The sequence below is a fragment of the Molothrus ater genome, chromosome 25 (assembly GCF_012460135.2).
Source record: "Molothrus ater isolate BHLD 08-10-18 breed brown headed cowbird chromosome 25, BPBGC_Mater_1.1, whole genome shotgun sequence".
Lineage (NCBI taxonomy): Eukaryota > Metazoa > Chordata > Aves > Passeriformes > Icteridae > Molothrus > Molothrus ater.
In genome coordinates, this window is record NC_050502.2 from 3798102 (window position 1) to 3812497 (window position 14396).

Here is a 14396-nt window from a genome sequence, read left to right on the forward strand (position 1 = left end):
TTTTATGGGATTGTGCTTGTCCCCAGCCCTAGGCTCCTCTCCGACAGGAACTCACCCTGTCCCATATGGGATCCATACAGGGTCCCAAAGCTGGGATTTGCTGCAAGCAAAGCACTCACAACCTTCATACCAGACGGAATTTAGGGTCGGGCTGGGGCAGGAAATGTGGGATTCCAGGGGGAATTTAGGGTCGGGCCGGGCAATGTGGGGTGCCCCACAGCCCCCCGGGGTTCCAGCAGCTTCACCCACCCTCCAGCCGCATTCCTTGTGGGATAAAAACAAAATTCCTTTTCACAGCTGCTCTCCCCAGCACGGATTTCAAAGGAGGAACTCTTAGCGACCACCTCTTGTTTTGTTTGATTTTGTTTAATTTTGTTTAATTTTGTCGGGGTTTTTTCCCCCCCAGTGTGCTAAAGGAAGCGGTGGCATTTATTGACTTTCCGAGGGAAAGTGACACTTGTTAAGCAAAGCCATGACATCACTTTTGTCACTTTTGCTTTTACAGCCTGGCAGGAACGGCAGCAATCCCTGGATGCTGCCGGGGATGCAGAGCGAGCCGGATAATTAACAGCAGGCAGGAACATGACACGAGGGGAAGGAGCAGTTTCACACGGCAATGAGGAATTTAGGCATAAAAATGAAATCACCCTGCTTGGAACCCGGTCAAAAACCAGGATTAAAGCCAGCAGGGCGAGTGATCTGCATTTACTGGAACTGGGGTGGAGGGTAAATACCCGGCTGGAACACTTCAAAGAGCCCCAAAGGTGAATCCCAGCAGGAAAACTCCTCACGGGAGCCAGACAAGGAGTTAAGGATCCTTTAAATGTCGCCCTCAAGGCTGTGTCCGGAAATCACCTTTGCAGTTCCTCGGTGAATTGTTCCGCATGGGAATGGATTTGTCCTGAGTTTCTACAGCTTCCCTGCTCTGGAATTCCTGAGCCAGGTATTTTAGGCATCACCAGAGTATGGAGCTGCCCCCTCCCTCCTCCAGCAAAGCTTTCCAGCACTAACTATTGCCTCTCAAAAAATATCAATTCTCTGGTTTTTTTCCTTACCATTTTACCAGATTCCTGCCCCCATTTCCCAGCCGAAAGAGAGGAAGGCTTGGAGGGAAAAGTTTGCTTGTTTTAAACTGTTTTTTGTTTGTTTGTTTGTTTGTTTATTTATTTTTTAATCCCCGGAGAGATTACCAGTGGTGTTTACAAGGCAAACTGAAAAGGCCTATTCAGCACTCTGTGCTCCTGGCTGTGAGGTGGCATCGATTCACTCCTGCAAGGCCCCTGCAAGGCCCGGAGAAATGAGGAATTCTGCTCCTCCTCGTGGAGCTTTTATTTGCTCAGCAAACACGGCAATCCTGCAACGCTGTGTGTGGCTGCAGGGCCCAACCAACCCTGCTGGAATTCACGGATTTCACAGAATCACTGGGTTGGAAGAGACCTTAAAAATCATCGAGTCCATCCCAGCCCCAACAGCTCAACTGAACCCTGGCACCCAGTGCCACATCCAGGCTTTGTTAAACACCCCCAGGGATGGGGACTCCACCACCTCCCCAGGCAGAACATTCCAGAACTTTACCACTCTTTCTGTAAAAAAACCTTTTCCTAATATCCAACCTGTAGCACTCACATTCTCTGTTAAAATCCCTCTGCCCAGGATTTTTCCTCCTGGGAAGCTGAGAAGCCTCAGAGAAAAAGAAAACAATTCCTATCTCAAACCCTTGGAATGCCACAGGGATAAATCAGGAATCATGGCAAGGCATCCTCCCCCTGTCAGCTGGTTTGAATTCCCTTGGGAGGTGAGAGCCTGGGGAATGTGAGACCCCGGGCTCACAGCGTTCCCATCCCACCCTGCAGAATTCCAGCCAGGAATTCCTTGTTAAGAGACAAAGCCACATCCTGAGAGTCAGGAGAACAGGTTGGTAGCCTGGGAAAGGTGGATCCACGGAAAACTTCCTGCCAGGTCATTATAGACTCATGGAAGCACAGGATGGAGTGGGCTGGGAGGGATCTTGGAGCTCATCCCATCTCCATGAGCAGGGATCTTAGAGCTCATCCCATTCCCATGGGCTGGGATCTTGAGGCTCATCCCATTTCCATGAGCTGGGATCTTGAGGCTCATCCCATTTCCATGGGCAGGGACCTTAGAGCTCATCCCATTTCCATGAACAGGGATCTTAGAGCTCATCCCATTCCCATAACAGGGATCTTAGAGCCCATCCCATTCCCATAAACAGGGATCTTGGGGCTCATCCCATTTCCATGAACAGGGATCTTAGAGCCCATCCCATTCCCATAAACAGGGACCTTAGACCTCATCCCATTCCGTCAGCAGGGACATCCTCAGGTTGCTCCAAGCTGCCCTTGGCCTCTCCCAGGGATGGGATTCCAACCTGTGCTGGCTGCAGGGATGGGAGGGAAGGGCAGCCCTTGGCTGGATGCACATTCCCACTTGGGTTTGGAGCTGACAAGGAGCCCAGTAACGGGAGCACACAAAGGACCTTTGTTCTGGGATATTTTGCCTTTCTCTGTGCCCTCAGCTCTGCCTGGGCTCCTGGTGAGCTCAGGGCAGCTCTGAGCGAGGCATCCCAATGCCAGCCATTATTCCAGCAGCTCAGAACACTGGGCACTTATTCCCTAACCTGGGACAAGTGGCCAGAGCTCAGCTGCAGCAACAATGGGGCCACTGCTGGCCAGTTGGGCCACCCCAGTGCTGGGAGAGCTCAGGGTTGGCATTGTCCCCACCCTGCCAGGGTCGTGTCAGTGCTTCCCTGGTACTTGCAGCATCCCCAGGGCAGGAGCAGCCTGGATTCTGAGGATTCTGAGGATTCTGAGCATCCCTGCACTCAGGGAGTCACAGCCCCTGGATGAGCAGGTGCCCCGCACTGCTGGTTCGCTCCAGAAGGGTTGGAAGTGGGAATTGTCAGCAAAACTGAGCAGGAATTTCTTCCTCAGACTCAATTCTGAGGATTCTGGGGATCCCTGCACTCAGGGAGTCACAGCCCCTGGATCAGCAGGTGCCCCGCACTGCTGGTTCACTCCAGAAGGGTTGGAAGTGGGAAATGTCAGCAAAACTCTGAGCAGGAATTTTTCCCTTGGGCACAATCTTGAGGATTCTGAGGATTCTGAGGATCCCCACACTCAGGGAGTCACAGCCCCTGGATCAGCAGGTGCCCTGCACTGCTGGTTCACTCCAGAAAGGCTGGAAGTGGGAAAGGTTTTCCACTCTCTGTTGAACAGGAATTTTCCTCCAGTGCCCCAAGGCCTCTTCCTGGTACAGGAGAACGAGGCTGAGAGGAAGTTTGGGTGCAAAATGAGGATATTTGGGAAAGGAATGCCTTGAGCTGCAGGGTGGGAGCGGCCCCAGGAGCTGGGTTTGACCCAGGGGGGTGACACAGCTCAGCAGGGACAGCTGAGCACAGGGATCCCAGCCCAGCTCCCCTTTCCATAAAGATATTTAAAGCACCAGGAATGACATCCTGGACACCCAATAGCCCCGTGGAATTTGAGAAATGCAGCCACCTCAGGCACATGGGAAAGGAGGGGGACAAAGAGCAGCACAGAAACAGTGCAGTGAAGAAAGGGAAGTCAGATCCTTGGGAAAAACCTTTCCAGAGGGATCCTGGCCTCAAAGGCTCTGGACAGGATTAAATTTCCCAGAAAAAAAAAAAGAAAATCCCCACGAAACAGTTGGAATCTAAACAAAACCCCAGGTTTCTGTGGAGGAGCAGCAGCACCAAGAGCACTCAGAGCAATTAAGAGCTCGGCTCTTTGCCATGCGTTTTTGAGGAGAGTGGAAATGTTTTGTCTTGACAAAAGGACTTGGAAAAAAACCTGAAATCTCTGCCTGTTTTGCTGCACAGCTTGGAGACACCTGGATTTCCACATCCTGGAGGAAGAGCTGGAGAGCCTTCAGTGGGATTAAAGCTCCACCGTCTCCCAGCAGGATCCCAGCTCTGCTCCAGCAGCTCCTCGGAGCTGCCACTGCTCCTGAACCAGCCCCAAACCACCCTGGGACAGATTTTCCTGCAGAGCAGGGATGGAAGGAGAGGAGATGTTGCTGCTGACCTCCTGCCCCCCCTCCAGTCACTCCCAGTCCCAGCTATGGCCAGGGTTTCCCCCAGGACAAAGCTCTGGAGCAGCAGTGCCACAGTTTGGCATTAAAGGCACAAAACCCCCCTGGGCTGAAGGGGTGGAAATCTGATTTATTTAAAGCCCTGCGAGGGTCACGTGGTTGGGAGGGAGGGAGCAAACCCTGACTGCACTAAGCTGGGATTAAACCTTAAACCAGCCCTGCACCCATCCTTGGAGGGCCCTGTGTGTATGGGGGAATGTCCCATATTTCCCCCTGGGATGGGAAGGAAAAGCAGCCACAGGGAGGGGGGTGAGGAGGAGCCAACATTTGAGGGACCAGAGGGTTTGCAAGCACAGCAGGGGCTGTGATCAGTATTATTTTTATTTAAATAAATATAGAAACATGATTATTTTTTGATCCCTCTCTCCTAGAAAGGGAAATCCTGCAAAACCTTTCATCCTGACCTTTCCTGATGATCTCAGAGCCCCAAATGTGTGGGATCTGTGGGGTCTGTGGGGTCTGTGAGATCCTCCTGGCCTGGCTCTGCTTCCCAGCTGAGGGAAGGGATCATCCCAGTCCTTGCTTTTCCCCTAAAAAATTAAACTTTTCCATAACTGCCCCTGAAAAACCTTCAAACAAAAATCCAGTTTTATGTTAACTCCTTATTAAAATGATCTCCAATTTCACTTCCAAGTTAAGAAAAAGGCAACAGAATAGGGAGATCCCAAGTGCAATAAACAGATTATTCCTGCCTCAGTGCAAGCTCTGATCCCCTTTCTGGGGAGGAAATGTTTCAGGCCAGTCTGGGAACCTGGGTGAGCACAGAGTGTTTGGATAAACCTTGCTCCTTGTTAAACTGTAAATGCCATCTGTGCCACCCAGCCAAGGCCAGCCCCGTGTCCTCAAAGCTGTGGTGTCACTTGTAGACAAAACAAACACATTGGTGGGGCTGAAAAGCATGAATTTTCCTTGTAATATTATTATATTTTAATAAAATAAATTAATACATTTTAATATTGAATAATATTAATATTTAATATTATTCAATATTATAGTTAATATAATTTATTTAATAATAATAATGTAATATTTTATTTTTAATATTTTTTTCACTTCAATCCCAGCTTCTCTCTGCTATAAAAGCCTCGCTGGGGGAGGGAGCCCCGGTGTCCTTGACAAGCCAGGCTGGTTCCTGCACAAGCCTTGGAGAGATAACAGAGCCCAGAGAGAGATAACAAAGGAAAAGAGAGGGATCTCCCCCAGGAAAAGTCATGGCTGGGCCCCCAGGCCTTGGACACTGCAGCCTGCTGGGCATGAAAGAGGTGTCAGAAGCAGAAAATAATGGAAATAAATTGAAATATTGTGCTTTCACCCTGCCTCCAAATCAAAACATAGAGGAATTTCCATGTGGTTTTCACAGGAAAATAACGGAAATAAATTCAAATATTGTGCTTTTCCCCCAATCCAAATGAAAACATAGAAGAATTCCCATGTAGTTTTTGCAGGAGTGAGGAAAATCCACACTAATAAAAGGATGACATTGAGCAGGGCCTTGGGCACTGTCAGGGAGAGGCCTTGGACACTGCTGCCTTCTGTGCATAAAAGAGGCATCAGAAATGTAAAAATAAGAGAAATAAATTCAAATATTGTGCTTTTCCCCTACTTCAAGTCAAAACATAGAGGAATTTCCAGGTGTTTTTCACAGGAGCGAGGAAAATCCACTAAAAAGGGATGACACAGAGCAGGGCCTTGGGCACTCTCAGGGAGAGGTGTTGGCCTGCAGTCTGCTGTGCATTAAAGAGAGATCAAAAATGTAAAAACAATGAAAATAAATTCATATATTGTGCTTTTCCTCTGCCTCCAAATGAAAACATGGAGGTATTTCTGTGTGGTTTTCACAGGAGTGAGGAAAATCCACACTAAGAGAAGTATGACACCGAGCAGGGCCTTGGGCACTGTCAGGGAGAGAGGCCTTGGACACTGCAGCCATCAGAAGCAGAAAATAATGAAAATAAATTCAAATATTGTGCTTTTCCCCCCACTCCAAATCAAAACATAGAAGAATGTGCATGTGGTTTTCACAGGAGTGGAAGCAAATCCACGTTAAAAAAGGGATGACACCAAGCAGGGCCTTGGATACTGTCAGGGAGAGGTGCTGGCCTGCAGTCTGCTGTGCATTAAAGAGAGATCAAAAATGTAAAAATAATGGAAATAAATTCAAATATTGTGCTTTTCCCCCACTCCAAATCAAAACAGAGCAATTTCCATGTGGTTTTCACAGGAGTGAGGAAAATCCCCATTAAAAAAGGGGATGACACCGAGCAGGGCTGTTCCAAGTGCATCCAATCCTCCTCTCCTGCCTCCCAGCTGATAAGGAAACGCTGGAGATAAGGCAGCATTAGAACCCTGAGGTTTGAATAGAGGAGGGATTTTGGCCCAGGCTCTCTCAGCAGGGCCTCCCAGTGCTCCCAGTTGTGATGTGGTTCAGCACTGGTGTGGCTGCCTGTGCCCGCTGCAGGCTGGGCCTGCCATGCTATGATAGCGCAATTAGTGGCACAATTAATCGTTAATCAGGGGGGGATTGGGAGGGATTAAGTGCTTAAACAGCACACGTGCTGCTAATGGTGATTTATAAAAATGCTCCTTCCCCCTCGGATGCTGTGCTGAGTTTGCCTGGAATTAAAATGCCCCAAATGAGCCTTTTCTGGGCACTTTTCTGAGGAAATGGCTCTGCCCATCCTGTGTGGGGAAATTTGGGGGAATCCAGAAGATCCCAGCCAGGCTCTGCAGGGACAGGGCACCCATGGGAGTGAGGAGACAGCATGGGACAGTGACAGGACAGAGGTGGGACAGGGATGGGACAGAAATGGGATAACAATGGGACAGTGAAGGAGCAGTGATGGGAGAGCATGGGACAGAGATGGGACAGAGATGGGATAACAATAGGATAATGATGGGAGAGTGATGGGACAGCAATGGGGCAATGATGGGACAGCAATGGGACAGTGGTGGGACAGTGATGAGAAAGAGATGGGACAGCAGTGGGACAGTGAAGGGACAGTGAAGGGACAACAATGGGACAATGATGGGACAGAGATGGGACAATGATGGGACAGCAATGGGACAATGATGGGACAGAGATGGGACAGCTCCTGCTGCTCCTGCTGTCCCCAGGGCCTTTGGGAGCCGTTGCTCAGCAGAGGATGTGGCAGGCAGGGTGTGGGCTGGTGTTGGGCTGATTTGTTCAATTCAGTTTGTCACAGAGACTCTCCTTGCATTTTAATTTGGACCAGACACAAACCAGACACAAACCAAACCCTCCAGTTCTGCCTCCTCCTCCTCCTCAGAGTCCCCAGGCACACCAAGACCATTTCCTTGGTTCTGCTGTTTATGGATCATGGATCTGCTGGATCAGGGCTGGATCCTCAGTTCCTGAGATCTCCTGAAGATCCCTCTGGATCTACATTTGCTCCAGCACAGGCTTGGCCCATAAACCACCAAATTCAAAGGTTTTCCACCCAATAATTCCAGTCATAGATGGCATAAATCCAAGCTCCAGGTGATGTTCCATGTTGGAATGCAGGAAAAAAGCCCCAAAGTGCTGAATTTATATTCCTGTGCGTGTTCCTGAGTGCAGAATCAAGGCTCCTGCTCACAAACCTTGTCAGATTTAGCAACTAAAAAAAGCCACAGCTCCGAGAGTGGGAAGTGCTGGGAGCAACAGGAGAGAGGGAAAAGCTGGGGGGTGTTTTGAGGATAAATCCCCCCAGGATCAGGAATTCCAACCCCTGAATGACCAGCACGTTAATGCTGTCCAAATAATTAAATAGAAAATAAACTATTAAAATCAAAATGGAGAAAGAGCAGAAATAAAAGGAGCACTGGGAATGTTTCCCTGCTTCCCAAAAAAGGCACATTTTGATTTCTTTGGGGGTTTTGGTGTTTATGGTTCGGCTTCAGCAGCCTCTCCTTTTAAATGGAGCAATTCAAGGCAAAATCAGCACAAAAAAACTGCTCAAGGCCAGTGCCCTGCCCCAATCCAGCTGGGAAAATTTGGGTTGTTTTATAGGAAATGGCTGAGGATTTCAGGGATTCGGGAACAAAGAGAGGGAGAGGGTTCATGGAGAGGGTTCAATAATAAAAACACTGAAAAAGTGCCCAAAAGATGAATTAAATTCATAAAACCCAGAGCACAGCGAGACAGGAGCTGTTTGCTTCTGACCAACACATCCTGGAGGGAGTTTTAGGTCTCAGGTTTGAGATCCAGAGCTGCCAGTGAGGGGATTTTCCCCACCCCAGGAATAAACTCCGTGCCTCAGTTTCCCAGCTGATAAATGAAGATGACAAGGCCGGTGCAAGGGTGGAAGGTTTGGGTGCCACCAATAAAATAAATAAGGGAAAAACTTAAAAACTAACAAAATAATGACCTGAAAATGCCATTAATTGGTGTGTCTTCATTAACAGCATCCTTCCAGGTGCCCACAGGAGCTCTCCCTTCCCAGGCACTCAGGAAAGGGCAGAGATCCAACCCCACTCCCTCCTGTTTTTCCCTCTCTGCATCTCAGCAGCAGCTCAGGTGACCCAGGTGTCCCAGCAGAGGTGACAGGGACCGAGCTCTGACAGCTCTGGATTGGGAATTCACCACTCAATTTATGATTTTTGTTGTGGCAGTGCCTGCAGGCCCCAGGGATGGAGGGGTCACGGTGACAAATGAGGAATTGTCCCTGCTTTAAACCTACACAGGGAGGGGAAAGGGAAGCAGACCCAGCTGAGATCCCTGAAATGTCCCATCTGAGCTGCTCCTGGATCCAAAAAGCAGCAATCCCTGCAAACAGCAGCTCAAACATCCCCCTCTGAACAATTCCCAAGTTATTCCTGCCCCCAGCACCCCGGGGGTGGCAGAAATGGCAGAAAATGGGAACAAAAGCCACAACCAAAGATGGAATTGCTGGTGCTGGCAGTGGGATTGAGTGCCTGGAGCATCCTCCTGCTTCCTGAGCTGCATCCCCACAGTCCTGCCTGCTCCTGGAGCATCCTCCTGCTTCCTGAGCTGCATCCTCACAATCCTGCCTGCTCCTGGAGCATCCTCCTGCTTCCTGAGCTGCATCCTCACAGTCCTGCCTGCTCCTGGAGCATCCTCCTGCTTCCTGAGCTGCATCCCCACAGTCCTGCCTGCTCCTGGAGCATCCTCCTGCTTCCTGAGCTGCATCCTCACAATCCTGCCTGCTCCTGGAGCATCCTCCTGCTTCCTGAGCTGCATCCTCACAGTCCTGCCTGCTCCTGGAGCATCCTCCTGCTTCCTGAGCTGCATCCTCACAGTCCTGCCTGCTCCTGGAGCATCCTCCTGCTTCCTGAGCTGCATCCCCACAGTCCTGCCTGCCCCTGGAGCATCCTCCTGCTTCCTGAGCTGCATCCCTGCAGGTCCTGCCTCCCCCTGGAGCTGCACTCTGCACCCAGAGCTGCTGCTCAGGTGTGGGAAGGAACACCCAGATTCCCAGCAGGGATCAGGAAGAGATGTGGGCAATTCCCAGTGGAGAATGAGGCTGGGAAAATCCTGTGGTGGCCTGGAGCTCATCCCTAAAAGAGCAGGGAAAGGCAGGAGGAAAGGGAAAGCTCTGAGGATGGGGTTGGAAGGAGCTGTGTGGAGGGAGGGAGGTGAAGGACGAGCAGACAGATGAGAGGTGGCAGCAGTGGCAGCAGCACAGATGAACCCCAGCCCTCTGCCAGGGCTTCCCGTGCTGCTCCCTGCCTCCAAAATCATCCTGCAGCAGTTTCCAGTCTCTCTTCCAGCCAGACAAGAGATAGGAGCCAGAGATTGGGAGCCACTGAGCAAACAAGCAGCAGATGAGCAGCACTGGCTGTGGGCAAAATGCTGCTGCCTTGGAAGGAAGGCTGGGCTGGGAGACTGGGAGAGGGCAAAAGATGCTGGGGCTGATTACAGAGCACTCTGCAAAGTTAATTGTTCACCAGATTGGGATCTGGGCCACATCCATCAACAGGCTGCTTCCTGCCATCAGGTTTCCTGGACAAACAGCAGGAGCCAGTGGATTTAGAGGGGAGCAAAGCCAGCAGGGCAAACCTCTGCCTGGACAGGGTTCACTCCTGAACTCCAACAGAGCCCTCTCATCACTTCCCTGCCTGCACAGAGGCAAACCCAGCCCAGCTGAGCTGAGCTTTTGGGGTGTGAGCACATGAATTACAGAGCAGAACTCACTCCAGCCTCGGGATCTCCTCTGAGCTGAGCCAAGCTCCCCTGTCCTGCTGCCTGAAGGAGCTGCCTCAATTTCCCTGAGGATGGAAGGAGAATCTGGGAGGCTCCTACTGAGCCTAAGCCCTTTTGGAAACTCTTACTCTTCTTGGACATGACTCCAAACAAACAGATCCCAGCTTTTCTGGAGATTCTCAGCCCTCCTGGCCCAAACCTCAGCTCTGTGGAAGCCAGAGGAATGTCCCAGGGTTTACAGGCATTGACCAAACATTCATTTCTCCCAGAAGGCCAGACCAAGGGGATGATGGTCTCAGTGAAAACTGCAACGTGGAGATTTTAATTCACACAGTGAGTGGACACCCAGGGTTCTGCCTGACCAGGTGGTGGGACAGGGAGAACTGAAGGATCCTCGTGGATTTAGGAGATCAAAACTCAGCTGAGCTCTCTGTAGCACCCTGAGCCTCTGTGTTTTACCCCTGTGCAAAATGCAGCTGCTCTCATCCAATGCCAGCAAGGGAAGGCAAAAAGTGTCCCCTGCAGCACCCTCTGCACCCCAGCCTGTCCCCAGGGGACAAGGGACACTCACTGTCCCCTGCAGCACCCTCTGCATCCCAGCCTGTCCCCTGGGAACAAGGGACACTCACTGTCCCCTGCAGCACCCTCTGCATCCCAGGGGACAAGGGACACTGGCAAGGAATGCACAAGAGGGGCAGCAGCTCAAGATTTAAAGCAGCTCGTTTGGAAGCCAATAAAAAGCAGCCAGCTGCACTTCAGCCACCTGTAAGCAGCAATGTGTGACACCATCCCTCCCCTCTGTCACTCTGTCACCAGCACAGCCTCTCTGAAGGGCCCATTCAGGGCTCCACAAAGAGCTGCCTCAGTGAAAGGGGCCTCCACGGCAGGGAGATGAGGATTCAGTGCTTCCCATCCCTGCCAGCATCCCAGAGCTCTGCAGAGCTCAGGGAGCAAAGCCCTGAGAACAAAGCAAGGTCAGGAGTTGCCAGCTGGGGGGACTCAGACGTGGGGACACGGCGGTGACGTGGCCAAGGCCAGGCAGAATCCCTGGCAAGGCCATGGACAGGGGGAGGTCTCCAGAGCCCTGATTAGTTGTAATTTTTCCTCTCTTCCTCTCTATCCCAGCAGGATGAGAGAGGAGGAACTCCCAGGATTTCTGGCGAGGTTGTTCCACTACTCATTTATTGACTGCTCCCATTTGGACATGGTGCTGATATTTTCCAGTGTGAGTGAGTAAGCCTGGGAACTTGGGAACAAATCTGTGAGCCCTGCCTGGAGCACGGACACCAAAACTTGCTCAGAAATCTTCTGGCAGAGAGAGATTGAGACAGAGAGCCTGGAAATCAGCAAACTCTGAGCTGGGTGCCTCACACACCGAGGAAGTTCCATGGATGAGGTGAGCCAGGTGCTCTCCTGTTCCTGCCTCTTCCTTCTGGGACTCTTGGACATCCCCTCCCACCTTTTCCCAGGGAGGAAAGGATGCTCCACACCACAAATGCACTGAGATTTCTGTGTGTGCCTGCTGACACCATGTCCATTACCCAGTGCCCATATTCCTGGAGGGAATCTCTTCAGGATTATGGGAACTGCTTTTCCCGACCTCTCCCCTGCCCCACAGGAGCTGTCACAGCCTGGTGAGGCTGGAGAACAGGACTCTGCTTGCACTGACCACATCTCAGCCCCACGTGTTGGCACGTCCCAGATCCACACCCCAAATCTGCCCCACACCACCGAGGAGGGAATTCATGAATCCCAGTTCCTCGCAGGGCCCTGTTTGATGGCTCCTGCCCTTTCACAGACCTCATCCAGAGGCTCCAACTTTCTGCCTGACGCTTGCTCAAAGCTTTTCCCCCTTCAGGCACCATCTCCAAGCCCAGCACACATCACATCTTGATGCACAGCACAAAACCCAGCGCCAGCAGCCCCAGGCCTGACCCTGATTCTTTCTTCCTCTCAGAGCTGATGCCACCATTGTGCCAACACGCTCAGCCCAGGTTGTTTTCACCGAGAGACGAGGCTGTTAAAGCTTTTCATGCTGCCCTGGCACGGAGGGCAGCTCTCAAGGGGCTGTCTGGGGACAAGGAGGGGGGCACATTCTGGGGCACACCCCCGGGAACTTGTCACAGCAACAGGCAGCGCTGCTGGAGAGATGCAGCTGATGGTGACAGCCGCCAAAAACTGCAGCGCCAGGGGAATGCTGAGCTGCCAGCCCGGGGCAGGGCTCCCTCCCACCGGACAGACCCTGGGGGTCACTTCCACACTGAAAGGGTCCCCCCAGGCCCCTCAGCGGGACCCACCCAGGGATGCCCATCACAATCCAACACTGGGCTTGACCTGAGCTCCCTGGAACAGATTTAGGACCGAACACGCGCAGGAATTCCCTCACCAGGGAGCACCGGGGTACAAATCCGTACCGAGCTGAACCCTCCCTCTCCGTATCTCCAACTCCAACTCTCCCCTCCCCTCGCACTTTGTGCCTCGCCAGTCCCAAAGGCAGCGGCGGTGGCCCCCGGAGGGGCTGGGGGGCGAGCAGGACCCCGGAGGGGCGAGCAAGGTCCCCGGAGGGGCTGGGGGGCAAGCAGGGACCCCGGAGGGGCTGGGAGGGCGAGCAGGGTCCCTGGAGGAGCTGGAGGAGCAGGCAGGGTTCCCGGAGGGGCTGCGGGGGCGAGAAGGACCCCGGAGGATCTGGGGGTACGGGCAGGGTCCCGGGGGAGCTGGAGGGGTGAGCAGGGTCCCCGGCCCGCGGCGGGGTCACCCCGGCACTCACCGGGCGCCGAGCAGGTCGCTCTCCCTCCCTCCTGCCGTGTCCCTTCCTCCTTCCTGCGGGGCAGAGCAGGGGCGGTGCTGCTGGAGCCGCGGGGCCGCTCCGGGAACGGGACCGGGCTGCGAGCGCAGCGGGGCCGGCACCGGAGCGGGACCGGCACCGGGGAGCGGCAGGAGCGGCACCGGCACCGGAGCGGGCCGGATGCTGGAGCCGGTACCGGAGCAGGAGAGGCTTGGAGCGGTCCGGGAGAGCTGCAGAGCTGCCGGTGCTGGTGCCAGAGCAGGGAAAGGATTGGAGCGGTCCCGGTGCCGGTGGAGGGGGAGCGGTGCCGGTGCCGAGCAGGGGGGACTTGGAGCGGAGCCGGTGCCAGTATCGAGCAGGGCGAGTGGGAGCGGAGTCGGTGCCGGTGCCGGGGGAATTGGAGCGGTGCCGGGGGAATTGGAGCGGTGCCGGGGGAACGGGAGCGGTGCCGGTGCCGGGGGAATTGGAGCGGTGCCGGTGCCGGTACCGGGGGAACGGGAGCGGTGGCGGAGCCCGGGCAGTCGGAGCGGTGCCGGTGCCGGTAGCAGGGGATTGGAGCGGTGCCGGTGCCGGGGTAATTGGAGCGGTGCCGGTGCCGGTACCGGGGGAACGGGAGCGGTGCCGGTGCCGGTGTTGGGGGAATTGGAGCGGTGCCGGTAGCGTAGCCCGGGCAGCCGGGCGCGGTGCGGGCGCGGTGCGGGAGCGCTGCCGGCGCTCGGCTCCGTGCGGCGCTGGCTCCTCCCCGCCGCAGCCCCGGGAGCCGGAGCCCGCTCGGCCCCGCCGGCCCGGGCAGGAGCCGCGCTCGGAGAGCACAAACACACAAACACACGGCGATCCCCGCCTCGCTCTACGGTCCAGCTCCCTCCTGCGGCTCCTCCTGCTCCTCCTGGGGCACCCCGAGACACCGGGACCGGCAGCCGTGCGGGTTTCAGCCTCTCGGGGTTGTGGATTTAGCAGCGGCTCCCCCACCCATTCCAGCTCCTTGTTGTCGTATATTTAGTCAAACATTCTGGGTTGGCCAAAAATAGAGCAGCCATGGAAATACATCAGGCTGACTGGAGGTGCCAACATTGTCTGCCTGAGAGTAATTAATTTCTTATATCCTCGGCTATATTAATCCTCGCCTTCCCTGCACACGCAGCCCTGTCTGTCAGCAGAGCATGTTGTGATTAGTGCCGAAATCTGGGGGATGTGCAGGAGGTTTAAGGTGGTGGGGAAGGGCAGGGGGAAGCCGAGGCAGGGAAGGCACAAAATCCATCTCCACAGAGTGTGGGGAGCGGGAGCACCGAGGGCACAGCAGGGATGGCGAGGAGGATG

The 14396-nt window shown here is 53.7% G+C and overlaps 1 protein-coding gene across 1 annotated transcript in view; it reads right to left on the reverse strand.

The window, feature by feature from the left end:
* Window positions 1-14187, reverse strand: part of CDK18 (cyclin dependent kinase 18) — a 36254-nt gene extending 22067 nt beyond the window's left edge. The window contains exon 1 of the mRNA XM_036398583.2: window positions 13062-14187. The gene's annotated coding sequence lies outside the window, so the exon portion shown is untranslated. The remainder of the gene's footprint in view (window positions 1-13061) is intronic.
* Between the last annotated feature and the right edge of the window lie 209 nt (window positions 14188-14396).